Raw genomic sequence first — 15,573 nt, 5'->3', positions numbered from 1 at the left:
GTCAGCTGGCTTCCCACATTAACCCTTTTAGAGCCTGGGTGATGTGCACACCCATCATCACACTGCTATCTGACTGGTTTGCCACACGCTGCGGGAAGCTGTGTCCAACCTGCCTTGGCTGACACACATCTCCTGGGAGCATTCAGTTAACCAGCTATTGCCCACAGCTGGAGAAACTTGTCGTCACCCACTGCCAGTTATAGACCCTGTTCCATGCCACAGCAAGTCAAACGCTGTGGCTGGATAATTTCACAGCCATTGATAACATTTGCTTTTATGGACAGTGAGATATTCCTGTCTCACGGAATCAGATCTCATGTTTCAAGGCTTCTGCTGATTACCTGAGGGTCAGGAAAGGCGTTTCCCCCTCTAACCACAGCATTGTACCACTGGCTAACTCGGGTGGGCAAACTTTTTGGCCTGAGGGCCACATCGGGTTTCAGAAATTGTGTGGAGGGCCGGTTAGGGGAGGCTGTGCCTCCCCAAACAGCCAGGCATGCCCCGGCCCCCACCCCCTATCCAACCCCCCCGACAGTCCCCCTGGGACCCCTGTCCCATCCAACCCCTCTGTTCCCTGATGGGCCCCCCACCAGGGACTCCTGCCCCATCCACCCCTCCTGCTCTCGTCCCCTGACCGCCCCTGGACCCCCTGCCCCCCGCCCCCTGCCAGCCCATCCAACCCCACCTCCTTCCTGAATGCCCCCCCGGACCCCTACCCCATCCAACCACCCTTTCTCCCTAACCGCCCCCGGAACCCCTGCCCCCATTCAACCCCCCTGTTCTCCGCCCTCTGACCGTCCCAACCGCTATCCACAGCCCCAGCCCCTGACCACCCCCCGTACTCCCCTGCCCTCTATCCAAACCCCCTCCCCCGCTCCCTGCCCCCTTACCGCGCTGCCTGGAGCACCGGTGGCTGGAGACACTGCAGCTGTGCCGCCTGGCCGGAGCCAGCCACGCACCGCGGGGCACAGAGACTGGGTTCGGCCGGAGAAAAGCGGGGGGCGGGGGCCGGGGGCCGGGGGCTAGCCTCCCCAGCCAGGAGCTCAGGGGCTGGGCAGAAGGGTCCCGTGGGCTAACTGCATTGTAGGAAAGTTTCCAGTTCACCTCCTTCTGGAGCATTTCGGGATTGGTCACTGCCAAGGGGTAGATACTGGACTAGGTGGGTCACTGGCTGGATCTGTTAGGCCAAATCTATCCAGTGTTCCTATTGCCGGTGGGACTTTTCTTCACATTCGGTCTCCCAGTGAGGAATGGCATGGTCCAAAGAGGACTACAAATCATGGTCTGAGGAAAACATGTGTCAAGATGCTCTTACTCATACAGGAGTGGATCCTGCTGTCCTTCCTAGTGCCCGGGGGGGGGGGGGGGGGCATGCACAGCTGCTGCTGCATGACAACGAACTGTGTCTTGTCTCAGGTTGGGACGTTCTGCTTCAAGCTACCAGGATCACACTATACCCTGCTCCACAGGATCCTTTCTGCATGTGTGTGAGAGAGGGCGGGAGAAACACGAGAAGGAAGAACCAGGACCAGGGGTGCTGGAAGAGGGAGGGCCAGGGTGCCAAGCTCTCCCACTTTTCACCAGCTGAAAAGGCGAGCGACAGGAGGGAGGAGGCAGAGAGGAGCGAACAGAGTCTTGGGGGGGAAGCAGCGGTGTAGGAGTGGGGCCTCAGGGGAAGAGGCAGAAGGGGGCGGGGCCTGGGGAAGCGGCGGGGCCAGTGGCCCCCACCCACTTTTAGGGAGCTGCTGCCGCTCCTGACCAGGACCCTGTGACCTAGGGTCACCAAGAGGCATGGTCAGATCTCCTTTCAGGGATACAGTCCCATGTTGTGTTTCTGGCCTGATACTGCGAAGTGCAGAGCTTGTCCTGTGACATCCTGAGCACTCCTGCCCAAGGCAGTGGATGCTGCTCAGCACTTCCCACGGCTGAAGCCCCTTTTTAAAAGCTAATGTCCTGCTGAAATTCAAGTCACGTTTTAACACCAACTTTCTTAGCCCGTGAGAGCTGGAATTAGCCGAGGAAGAGAACGGTTAAAACCTTCTCTTCCCCATTTCAGTCATGTCAGGAGAGATTATAGGAGAACATTGACACCCCCGACCTTCCTGATATACTCCCATTCTGTTCCATGCCTTGGTGGGCTGAATGTTGCCGCTGTACATCTCTGCAGCAGATTTAATAATTTTATTAAGATGATGTTAAAATAAAAAGAAAAAGGTACAGAATTTAAGCATAGAAGTTTCTGGTTATCAGGGAATAAGGTACAGATTATCAAGGGGTGCGAAGTTTGGTTTAGGATCGGGTGGCATAAGGAATACATAATCTGCAATATCCCTGATTTGAGGTAAAATGTTAACGGGTCAAAGTACAGACACTGAGATATGGGGGTATGTTGTCCCAATAATGGCTATGTTCAGGTGTAGAGTATAATGAGTGGATACGATGATGAGGATGGATTTACCCTCATTTGGTGAGATTTAATGTTCAGTGAGTTTATGGTTCCAGTTCATATGGTCCAATGGGAAAAGTCTCTCAGTCCCTTTCTTGTAGTTGATGCATGATGTCATACCGGCTCACACCTCCTGGTGCTGTCGGTGGCCGGTGATGTGTTCGATGTAGATGTCCCTGGACCATTGGATGGTGTCCAAGACCATGAGGTGCCGCATGAGCCGTGTGTAGCGTCAACCGATCCCACAGGTCCACAGCACACGCTCGTTGCAGGGGTCCCAAGCGCCCAGGGCTCCGACGATCAAGGCGTCCATCTGCACCTCGTAGCCCTTCGCTCTCGGGATGTCGGCCAGGGGGGGCGTATTTTTCCAGCTTACGAGCTCGGGCTTCGTGGAAGGCCGGGGTCCTGTTCTCAAAGGAGACTGTGACGTCGACGAGGATGATCTTTTTCTGGGCCTCGTCGGTGACTACCACATCAGGTCGCAACTGGCTGTCAGTACCGGGGATGGCGCAGTTCACAGCGACCTCCCCCAGGTGCAGTGCGATGGCTTTCACCAGGCAGTTCTGGATGGCTTTGTGGCACAGCTCCCAGGCTCTGGAGTGGGGCTTGCAGCTCCACAGGACGTGGGGCAGGGTCTCGTTGGAGTAGCCGCACTTCCTGCAACGCGTGTCTCAGTTCCCGTGGCGGACGGCTCCATTGAGCCGGACGCAGTTGAGCCGGGCACAGTGGATGAACCGCCAGATGGCGAAACGGGTGAAGCCACCCCTGGGAGGCAAGTGGTTGCTGGCGTCCCACTTGCTGGTCAGTTTGAAGGCTTTACCCTGGCCCGGTTTACGCTTCAGGGTTTCCATGTACAGTGACTGGATGGCTGCTTTCAGGGTCCTCTCCAGCATGCCCCTGGCACGTGGGGTGACGATGGTGTTGTCGTTGGACCTGATCTGTGGCACCAGGACTCCCAGCTCCTGGCGCTCCTTGCACCACTCCCAGCGGCAGCCGATGCGCTTCCCCAGGCGACGCGTGGCATTGCGAGTGCGGGACCACAGTGAAGCGATGTCGCATTCTAAACTCCTAGGAAGGATCCTGTCTGTGTTCTTGTGCAGCAAGCTAAAAAAAAAAAAAAAAAAAAGGAAAGGGGAATTTTTTAAAGGTAGTTTACAAAACTGGAGCCTAGAGTCACCTAACCTAGAGGTTACACACCCACCAGCCTTTAATCTGGCTCAATTTATGGTGCAATAATCCAGGTCCCATTCCAAGGGTCAAAACTGCGAATCAGTTAAACATTCAAGAGCCAGGTCCTGTCTGGAATGCACTCAGAGACTCAACATCTACTATCACAAAATTCTGCCCAGCCTGAAAATCACAGAATGAATTGCACAGATTATTTATTAAGAATGACATCTGCAGATAATTCATACTCACACAACTAGATCCTCAGGAGGTGTAAATCAATTGCCTATGCATATTTACAGCAGCTGAGGGTCTGGTCCTTAGCATCTGTAAGAACTCACAGATGATGTGTTAGGGTAATTTCATCCTGGAGATCTTGCATAAGTAGAAAATATTTAATGGATCTACATGGGGCTATAAAATACCATGCAGAATTAGAACAAGCCCCTTTCTCTTTGGAAACTACTTTGAGCTGAGTATCTGTCGTCATCAATTTAAAATGCACATAGATTTAATGTAAAAAAGGTGCGTGGTAATTAGACTTTCATATTCTATTTAGGTCACCTGTGTTAGAAAACGTATATCTCTGCTTTCTTGTAATTTTTCAGATGTAAATACACTGATCACAAGATACTGAAAGCTAGAATGCCACCATACCCAAAGATTTCCAGTTAATACAAATGGCTAAATGAATTAATTCCAGTTAATGCAGACGGCAGCGTTGTCTAGTGGTCAGGGCACAGCTCTGGGAGACAAGGCTTCCGGATTCTATTCCTGGCTCTGCCAGTGACTCACGGGGAGATCCTGGGCAAGTTTCTCAACCTCGCTTCTCATCCATCTGTGAAATGAAGTTAATAAGACAAAATTGCATTAAAGTTAAAAATTGTATGAAAGTTAAAAATTGTAAGCTCCTTGGGGCAGGGTCTGTCTTTTGTTCTGTGTTTTCACAGTGCCTAGCACTGATCCAGGAGTGGGGTGCTCCTAGAGGCTATCCCAATACAAAAAATAAGTAAATAATAAATAATAATAACTTACCTACTTCACAAAAGGTGTGTTGTGAGGCTGGGAAAGTGCACTAAGTTCTTTGGATCTACTGCACCGTATTATTGCCTAGAGCAGTGTTTCTCAACAACCGGTCTGTGGATCGGCGCCAGTCCCTGAGATCTCCCTGACACAGTTTAGGAAGGCAGCAAGCCGGTCCCTGGTATCAAAAAGGTTGTGAAACACTGATTCAGAGGAATACATGAGGTATGAATCTGTGGGAGCCCCAGTGAACCACTAGATGGTGCACTGGAGTAACTTTTAAGGGACTGTATTTTGGATTCCATGATTTTTGATCTACAGATGAAAGCCATGCTAGGGAGTTTCAGTCTGGCATGTGGCTAAGCCATGTCTAGATTTTTTGTTAACTGTCTGCGGTCCGAATGTTGGATGCTTTTTTGTTAAAATGTGCCACAGAAGCCTCCAAAGGGCGGGACACACAAATTGCAGAGGAGGAGGAGGAGGAAAGTTGCAGGGGGATTGTTTCCTTAATCTCAGAGTCAAGCATCATATGTAATGACTAAAATCAGGCAGCCGAGGGAGGTGGGAGCTGCATGCTAAGGACTGACCCAGTACAGGGCGGTGGGGCAGGCATCAGAGAGCCCCTGCGGGTGACAGGCAGACCAGGATACATGAGGACATCCGGGATCAAATGGAAGTGACAGTGGGAGCAAACGATTCTGATTTGCAGCAGGACCCTGCTCGGGAGGGGTGCACAGGGGCATGGGAAGCAAATTGCTCTCCTTGTTCTTTAATTATGCCACATTGTCTTCCTTTTATCTTACTGCAGGAGTCTAATTCACTGTTAATTAAGAGATCGTTTTCCAGCTGCTGGCGACTGTCCCACTTCCTTGATATATCTGATAGTTGAGTCCAGCTTGCTTTCCTTCTATATTTTTGCTTTCTTCCTTAGGGGGAATTACTGAATTGCCCAGGAGAGGCTCACTAGCCTTCCAGGCTGACCTGGGCCTGACCCAAACCCCAAGATTTTAGCACCCTCAAACTTTGCTCCCCAGTCCAATCAGAATTTGCAAATGGTGCCTGAGATGTCATAATGGGCTGAATGAAAACCTCGGGTCCGAGCGGAACATTCCCAGATTTTTGGGGCACTAGACGCCCGTCTCCGGATCCAAAGGAGAATCACGGGCCCATCTTCATTACCAGGGTGTAAGTGTTGGCACTGGCAGCTGTGTCCAGTAACAGTTGCTTTATAAACTCTTTGGAAAAGTGGTGGTGAAAAGAGCATTCAATGAAAACACCAAGAAGAGACGCAGGTCATTGCTTCTTGACCCTCCTCTTTTTTTAAGCACTCAGGAAAGGTTGGCTTGACAGCCCTGGAGTCTGAAACCTCTCTCCACGGAACAATTATTGGCATGTACCAGCTCCTCCCACTGTACCCCACTTACATACCTCCACCCTGCCATGGAGGGGTCGCCCTCAAGGCACGAGAGGGAAGCAGAGTCAATCCTGTGTGCTGCTCATGGATCCCTCTTGGTATCTGAAGCCTTTCGGCTAAGGACTGGTTGCATTAAAGTCAGCTTTTCATTTTAACACAGAAAGGTTGAAGGAATGCGGGCAATGGAAGCCTGGGAGCCTGTGATGCAGGGGATTGATGAATCCAGCACCCTACCTTGGAGAGTAGGCCAGTCCTCAGCATGGTGCATTCAGCCACAGGTTTCTCAGCTGTGCTGCCAACAAGGGGCCATGACCCTGTGGATACTTGTCAGGTCGGGACTAGGTGGAGAGGCCAAACTGGTTTCACAAACGGCTATCAGAGGCTTGTCAGCCATGATTGACAGAGCCAAGCTACGAATCGGTGTCCAAGTGGCAATAGGATCCATAACTGCCTTAGCAATTCCCATGTGCAGCGCTGTTATAGCCCTGTTGGTCCCAGGATATTAGAGAGACCAGGTGGGTGAGGTCCTATCTTTTATTGGATCCAGCTTGTCTCTATCACCAACAGAAGTGGGTCCAATACAACCTATGAACTCACCCACCTGGGGTCTCTAAAACCCCTCCTCTGGCAGATGGGTTTCTTTTGTGATTTCCCTGGCGGTTGAACAGAACACACAGTAGAGGTCTGGGACGGGACGCAGGGATGCTGCCTTTATGGATCCAGGACTGTGGCTCCCAGCCCGGGAGGCAGTTAACAAAGAATTGTTCTGTCCCCTCCGCCAGAGAGACTCAACTCCATGACACCCGGTGACTCAGCAAACAGTCCTCTGGGGTTCATTGCCCTGCTGAGGGATACCTGGACACAGTACAGGCCCTGTGTACAGGTGAGTGGCTGAGGGGGGCATACAAGATACCGGTTACCTCCCTCACTGTCACAGACTTGAAAGGTGAGACAGCCCAGGTGTGCTCGTGTGGCTGAGGGAGGAGGCCTGTTGTGAATCCAAGGTACACCTCTGAGCAGCCTGTGTCACTGCACAGGAAGAAGCTGATACTGCACCACTGGGAGGCTGCTTGGTGTTTCAACAGCATTATCTATTTTAGAAGTGCCTGTCTTCAGAGGGTGGTTCTCTTCTCCCCGAGGACCCCGAGACTCATCCCCACACTCCTCCCTGGGCGCCCACATCTTCTCCCCTAACGTTTTCATGACCATACCTGGCCACGCCTTTCTTCTCTTCAGTTCTGAACCCCAGGGGGGTCTGCAGTGCAGACTTCACCCTTTGTAGCCACCAGGCAAAACTAGCGTGTTCCTATCCGATGCCTTTCTTCTGCAGCTGTGCCCTCATTCCCTAGGAATGCTCTGCTCCAGGGCTGCAGCCCTTCGCAGCAACAGGGTTACATGTGGAGAGCCCCTTAGCCTGCGGTAGAAGTGTTCGCACTGGCCAACATCGATGCCTACTGATATACAGTTGAGATGCGAGAGCACCTTCCAGCACTAGAAGGAACAATGTGTCGTTTCCCTGTAGAATTTACCTTCTTGGAGTATCTTTGCTCACTGTGTCATGAACGCCCATCCTGCTGCCACCTTCTGCTGGTGTTCTGATTGTGCCATTCGTTCATAGTTTCCTCCCTTCTCCCTCCGGTGGCTCAGCTCACAGGCAGCAACAGGGCTTGGTGGAGATTCAATGCACTGCAATGCCTGATGAGGAAAGGATGCTAGTGGACCGGCGGCCTTGCTTTGAGATGGGCTTGTCCTTTGTGTCTCGGCACATTTTCTGCAGAAAGAAACTCCTTTTAGGGAGCTTGCAGAGGAATTCAGAGAGTGCCAGCCGACTGCTGCGTATTATATAGCAGGGAGGGGACTGGGTGCTCCTGTGTGACATGCTAGAATGGTGCTCTCCCAGCCAGGGTGAACGTAACCCACTGGTCAGTGTGGGTTACGTGTCCCCCTCTGAGCCTGATCCACAGAAGAGTCTGTTCAGCTCTAAACTAGAGAGCCTGGCTCATTAGCTCATGCTTTTAGCTTCGGCCATCCCCAGTTGAGTTCCCAGTGTCTGCAAAGATGGCAGCTGTCACACTCACAGAGCGAGAGCCCTCTGCGTGGGTAGAGTGCTTTGTAGGTGACCTTCTTTGTTCTCTCAGAGATGCCTGCATGGCTTGCCCTGAGCACCCTCTCATCCAGGGAAATGCATAAGCAACTCACCCGGTGCATTCAAAACACCGTGCGTACTCCTGACTGGCGTTACCCAGGGGAGAACGTAGCGTCTACGGCATCAGCTCCAGAGACTCGCCTCGGGTCAGGACTAAGCCACAGTGAAAATGCCATTGCCTCGTGACCGACAGGCAGGAGCCTCCACTTCCCCCAAGCCCTGGCTGAGCTCGCACGGAGCTGCTCCTGTGGGATCAGAAATTACAAACCAGGGACTGAAAAGTGCACTGCAGCTTTGGGCCCAACTTCTGCTCGGGCCACTCACTCCCCCCTCTGCCTCCCCGAATGAGCCATGACTGAGCCTCCAACTACCGCCAGTGGTTCAGATGAAGATGCCACTGTGAGGACGTTTCTCCAGACATACCCTTGGCTAACAGGCCGGGCTGGGAAACTCCTGGGAACAGTCTCTCTTTTGTGAGATTCCCGACATTGCTGGATATCAGCTGCTGTGGTCCAAGTTTTGGGTGGATTCTGGTTTGATTTGAATGGCTTCCTCCATCCCTTATGGGAACATGAAATATTTGACAAGGGTGTGTAACCTCTGCTATCTTGGCTGACGCACCAGAAATTGAATTGGGGACCTCTGGATTTAAAAGCATAAGCTGCTACAGCTTGAACTGAAAATCTCAGGTTCCCTAGCTGGGCTGCCGTGGACTCATCCTGTATGGATTGGGCACAGAGAGGGGACCGGTAACTCACACTCAGCAGTGCGTCACGGGCACAGCCTGTGAGAGGGGCTACGCTGCCCAGGGAATTATTCCATCTTTCTCCTCGCCAATCAATGCCAGTATGAATAATAAAAAGGAGCGACTACTTACGTGCCTCTTGTATCGATCGCCCCTGTTGTAACGAGGGGCCTCTGAACAACCCAGGGTTCTCCTGCTAACTGGTATCCCCATGTTTATTTAGCCAAGGAGAGGATTATTGATTGAGTGACTTTGAGATTTTTTTTTTTTTTAAATGTAGAGCCATAAAAAAGCTTTTTCTAAATTAAACTGAAGCCAGAGACACACAGAGCTGGGAGGGGCTGGGGGCTGCTTGTCAGGACTTTTTAGCATTTCAGTACAGCTTGCAGTGAGGGGAATAGTAAAGCACGGGCACTCTCAAGGTTGAATCTGATCATTTTGCTTCTTGGTTTTGATGTCTGTTGCCTTGGAGCCACTAAGGTAGAAAGCTGCTGTTTTCTCACAGGCTTGCCTCCTAGTCCCCTTCCCTTTTTCGAAGGGATCACAAACCCCACTGGATAGTGGCTCAGCTGTCTTGGTAATGCTTGTGGGTTTTCGCCTTCCATTTTATCCTAGGTACCTCTGTCCCTCTCCCCTTTTTCAAGTTAAGTGGCTGCTGTTGAAAAGGCTGAGTCTGTTATTCTATCTTTTCATTAATGGTTTGGATAATGGAGTGGAGAGCATGCTGAGAAAATTTGCAGAGGACACCAAGCTGGGAAGGGTTTGCAATCCCTTTGGAGGACAGGATTAGAATTCAAAATGACCTTGAAAAATCAGAGACTTGGTCTGAAATCAACAACATGAAATTAAATGAAGATAAGCACTTCACTTAGGAAGGAAAAATCAAATGCACAGCTACAAAATGGGGAAGAACTGGCTAAGCGACAGTCGTGCTGAAAAGGATCTGGGGTTACAGTGGATGAAAAATGGAACGAGTGTCGAGAGTGTGATGCAGTTGAGAAAAAGGCTAATGCCATTGTGGGGTGTATTCACAGGAGTGTCGTATGAAAGACACTGGAGGCAATTATCCCGCTATACTCAGCACTGGTAAGGCCCGAGCTAGAATGCTGTGTCCAGTTTGTGAGCACCACACTTTAGAAAAGACGTAGACAAACTGGAAAGAGTCCAAAGGGGAGCAATAAAAATGATAAAGGGTTTAGAAAACCTGACTGATGAGGAAAGGTTAAAAACTGGGCATGTTTAGTCTTGAGAAAAGAAGATTGAGGCGGAGACTTGATAACAGTCTTCAAATTCGTGAAGGGCTGTTACAAAAAGGACAATGATCAATTGTTCCCCATGTCCACTGAAGGAAGGGCAAGAAGTAACGGGCTTTGCTTGCCGCAAGTGAGATTTAGGTTAGATATTAAGAAAATCTTTCTAACTATAAGGATAATTAAGCTATGGAATAAGCTTCCAATGGAGGTTGTGGAATCCCCATCACTGGAGGTTAAGAACAGGTTGGACAAACACCTGTCAGGGATGTTCTAGGTTTACTTGGTCTTGCCTCAATGCAGGGGGCTGGACTTGATGACTTCTTGAGGTCTCTTCCAGCCCTATATTTTTATGATTCTGATTCTTCAAGGGCCTGGGGTGGCCTGAGCAAGCACCCCCTTAGCTCCAACTCAAAGGAAGAATCCTATGATGGAGCTCAACCAGAGCCTACTACGCCCTCCCCTAAATCCAGCAGCCTGACTCTGGCAATAAGTATCCCCTGATACCGATCTTTATTCCACAGCCACACACGTGTTATAAGACTGAGTGGACCATGGTGAGCATTTCTCTGGGTCCTAGTAGTTGTGTATATTGTCCAGATCCTCTGCTTCAGCACAGCTGCTTTGTGTCACAGAGCTGGAGCCCTCTGATCATTAAGTCAATTTAACCAGCCACAGGAGAGTCATCTTCCCTGCTGCTGGTGTGGCTGGAGGAAAGTGCATGATGCCAGAATCTCTCTACTTCCTGTTGGTCCGGGGCTCTCTTTTCAGCTCTCTGTGTCCACCGCAGCCTGACATAAATTAGAGCAACCCTCGGGCTGCCCTGACATGGTACTGAGAGACCAGCCCTGCACAGAGCATCACAGAGATCAAAAGAGTGCAATAAGACACCTTCACTCACTCACCCCTGACTTGTGCTCTTTGTATTGGGCCACGCTCCAGGATCCATGGCTATGCACATGTATTTATGTGTAGTTGCACGTGTGTGCATAGATTCGTTCTGTCTAGTGATCCCTAACATCCACATAGTGAAAAAAGAGAAACTGTCTACTCAAAAATTCATCAGACCACTTTCATACATTGCAAAATTGGAGCAACTCTGCAGACATTTCCTCAGCTCAAAGGAAGGCCCCCGAAGAGTATCTCTGGCTGACCTAAATACAGACAGCTCAGCCCCATGCTTTCCAGAGCACAAATTTGTTTAAGGGGGAAGTGACTGTCTCACAGCCATCATGTAGGATAATACATGGGCCAGAAGGAAGGGTGGCCCTGTGGGAGGTACAGAACCTGCTGCTGATGCGGGAGAGTCTATAAAAGACCTGTAGGCAATTGCAGAAGTGGAGTTGCGCTGAGATGGGAGAAGACAGGTGTTAGTTTCTGGAAGTCCCTGGTGGGTGCCAGTGGAAACAGATGGTTGTCCTTTTGTGTGTGATGTAGCCTGATTCTATAATTGTATTGGTTGCCAATGAATAGTAATTTAATAGGACTCTAGGACCAGAATCAGATACAACAGAATTAAAACTAACCAGTTCAATATCTTGTTGGAACCCAGGGTGCATGGCAAAGCATGTCACACTGAGGGCTAAGCAAAGCCTTAGCCACTTTTAGTAACATGACCAGTAAAAACAAGAAAGCTGCAAACCACATAAACAAATAGCAGCAGTATCTTTGGTATCATTCCTTACATGTGCTCATATACTCACAACCTTCCTTGGGGATCTGGTGGTGAGAGACAAAGGACCAGCCCCATCCCTGGCATGCCAAATGAGTCCAGCGGTCCAGACCCAAATGCCCGAAGGTTGGTGGTAGATGATGACAATGAAGAACTGAAGGGTCGATGAGGATAGCTCACCACCTGCTTACATGGTGGCCTGGTCTGTTACAGAGCCTGAGGACTATCATGAATACTCATTCAGATACCCAGCCTCCCATGTCCATATCTAACTTCCTCACCCTCATAATATTGGGATGCCTTTATCCTACAGGTTAACATATTAATGCCTTTTAGCTCATTACCATACACGTCAACGGTTGCTAAAGCAAAACTATCCAAGCCTAGTATCAGTTCAAAAGTCCTGTGGCTGGCTAGTCTTGTTATGTACCAACTCCTGTCTTAAGCAAGCGATTACCCCAAATCTAGGGTAACTTTGGGGCTGTTTTATCTAACAAAGGGTCACAGGCCTATGGTTCACTCATGCTAACATGCTTAAGCCAATCATAGAATCATAGACTATCAGGGTTGGAAGGGACCTCAGGAGGTCATCTAGTCCAACCCCCTGCTCAAAGCAGGACCAATCCCCAACTAAATCATCCCAGCCAGGGCTTTGTCAAGCCTGACCTTAAAAACTTCTAAGGAAGGAGATTCCACCACCTCCCTATGTAACACATTCCAGTGTTTCACCACCCTCCTAGTGAAAAAGTTTTTCCTAATATCCAACCTAAACCTCCCCCACTGCAACTTGAGACCATTACTCCTTGTTTTGTCATCAGCTACCACTGAGAACAGTCTAGATCCATCCTCTTTGGAACCCCCTTTCAGGTAGTTGAAACCAGCTATCAAATCCCCCCTCATTCTTCTCTTCCGCAGACTAAACAATCCCAGTTCCCTCAGCGTCTCCTCATAAGTCATGTGCTCCAGTCCCCTAATAATTTTTGTTGCCCTCCGCTGGACTCTTTCCAATTTTTCCACATCCTTCTTGTAGTGTGGGGCCCAAAACTGGACACAGTACTCCAGATGAGGCCTCATCAATGTCGAATAGAGGGGAACGATCACGTCCCTCGATCTGCTGGCAATGCCCCTACTTATACATCCCAAAATGCCATTGGCCTTCTTGGCAACAAGGGCACACTGTTGACTCATATCCAGCTTCTCGTCCGCTGTAACCCCTAGGTCCTTTTCTGCAGAACTGCTGCCGAGCCATTCAGTCCCTAGTCTGTAGCGGTGCATGGGAGTCTTCTATCCTAAGTGCACTTGGTACACTTGTCCTTGTTGAACCTCATCAGATTTCTTTTGGCCCAATCCTCTAATTTGTCTAGGTCCCTCTGTATCCTATCCCTACCCTCCAGCGTATCTACCTCTCCTCCCAGTTTAGCATCATCTGCAAACTTGCTGAGGGTGCAATCCACACCATCCTCCAGATCATTTATGAAGATATGGAACAAAACCGGCCCGAGGACCGACCCTTGGGGCACTCCACTTGATACCGGCTGCCAACTAGACATGGAGCCAGTGTCATACAGGAGGCAGGCCCTTAGGATCCTTGTATTACTGCTACGTAAAACAAAAGGCTGAGCTATCTGTATGGGTTCCAGGGAATTTGAGTAATGTCTTGGTGTATATTGTCTTAACGCCTGCATTTTTTTTGCTTGGTGCTAATAAGTCACCATCCACCTGCAGAATGGAATCAGCTCTTTTTATTTTCCCCAGATCTGGGGCATCATCATTACCACATGCAAGTGTCACTGAAAACCCCCCGCAAAACGGTCTCACTGAATATTTCTCCCAGCCGTAGCCAGCACACAGCCTGGATTCACTCCGATTCTATGGGGGTGAGGGCCATACAAACACCGTCCTAGATACTGCAGCTGAAGCCAGGTTCAATATGTCACTTTCTCCTGCATACGTTTCACACCCACAATCATAGCTATTTGCATGGCTCTAGGATTGATTGATTTATTCAACATAGTGAGCTGCATTCTGCCTCATGCACGTCCTTTTCCTTCTGTGGGGTTTCCTGGATGAAACTGAAGGCAGAAGTTTGCTCACAGTTGGGGGTTTAATGGACTAACGCCTAGCAGCTGGAATAATGCTCTCGCCTGTGGAGGTAAATCTACACCAACATGGAGGAACTAACAGGACCCCAAAATTCATAGAGAACATTACACCTGGTAAAACCAGGGGAATGGGTTGCTCCATACTGGGCCCATGATCCACCTGAGAGGTTCATTGCCCCCAGCGAGCCCCTTGCCCCTCTGGTGGCCTGATTCCCCATAGCCTACTCCACATGCAGTCATTTGTACCAGTGCAAAGGCAGGGGTCAAACATCATCAGGTGTGCACTCTCTTCTGCTGGTGTAAATGATGACACCACAAGCTGCAGGGCAATGGTGAATCCAGGCCTGAGTTTGCCACGAATTTCCCAAACAAGGCACGTTTGACCCTGTTTCAGGCTTTATCAAAAGCATTTTGCCCAGCACTGATGAGCAGCTTGTCCGCATCGCTTCTGGGCTGCTACTGCTCCAGCTCTGACAACTCAGATGAGTGGATCTCTGCTTTAATTTGCAGTGCCACCTGAAGGGAAGCAGGAGATGGAGACCCTTCAAGAAATGCCTTCCCTGTCTGCCAAGGGATGGTTTGTTGGAATTAGTGTCACTTCACTGCCAGGAAACCCAAGAAGCTCCATTCAGCGTTTGTGAGCAGTAAAGGCTATGGCCCTTTCAGCTAGATGCTGAGGGGAGGAAGATGAGAACACAAGGTTAACTCTAGTCAATCAGACACCAGTGTCCTGAAGTGCCTCCATGAATAATTGATTGTTCTCTTTGGGATTCACGTTGTCATGGGAACTGAAAGAGGAACCAGGATATCTAGGTATGAAGTGAACTTTCTTTGGGTCTCTCTCTCCCTTCAGCAGCTAAGAGCTGAAGCTACCTTTGGCAGGTGCTTGTAAGATCTTACATTGATTCTGAGATGAATTATCTGGCACTGAGCCTTCTGCTGTTCCTGCAGTTATTTTCTTTGATCGGTGAGTATTTCATATGCATATCTAGCTTTAGATGGCCTTTCATGTCTGGAAACCCTACTGTCTTTAGATTGCTGAATGTGCATCTGTAACATAGAGAAGTGTGTTGGATTTGTGTAAATACTCTTCCTGGCGAATTACACCTGAGTCCCTGTTACAGTTTACATCTCTGCATATCCAGAAATCTACCCTGATTTTTCCCCCTCTCTAAGATGTCCCATATTTTGTTCCCAGGTTTCATTTTTATCTGATTCACCTTCAGCATTCTTCACAGGTTGTTTATTTGTTTTGTTTTGTTTTGTTACAGGACTAATAACGTTATTTGTTTAAACCATCAGATTGATAGAAAACCTGGAAATTTACTTATGTGTGTTATTATCTGTCTATCTATATAGATACACCAAGGGTCAATTAGACCCAGTGTATCTTCAGTGGACCAACATTTCAGGTGAAACTGGCCCACTGTCAACATCAAGGCAAGTTCATTAAGTCTCCAGAGAAACAAGACATTGTACTGTGAGATTCCAGCATGGATCATTTGCAGATATTGAGAGGAGAACGATGTCTAGTAGTTAGAGCAGTGGACGGAACGTCAGGATTCCTAGGTTATATTTCTAGCTCTGCCATAGAAATACCATTTGTCC

General features: G+C 49.5%; 1 protein-coding gene across 3 annotated transcripts in view; it reads left to right on the top strand.

The window, feature by feature from the left end:
• LOC140900003 (trypsin-3) overlaps nucleotides 1–15,573 on the top strand; it is a 32,279-nt gene that overhangs the window by 4,112 nt on the left and 12,594 nt on the right. The gene's annotated exons all lie outside the window — the stretch shown is intronic.

The sequence above is a fragment of the Lepidochelys kempii genome, chromosome 18 (assembly GCF_965140285.1).
Source record: "Lepidochelys kempii isolate rLepKem1 chromosome 18, rLepKem1.hap1, whole genome shotgun sequence".
Lineage (NCBI taxonomy): Eukaryota > Metazoa > Chordata > Testudines > Cheloniidae > Lepidochelys > Lepidochelys kempii.
The sequence above is the reverse complement of the archived record's forward strand: the minus strand, read 5'-3'. Positions and strand labels throughout refer to the sequence as shown.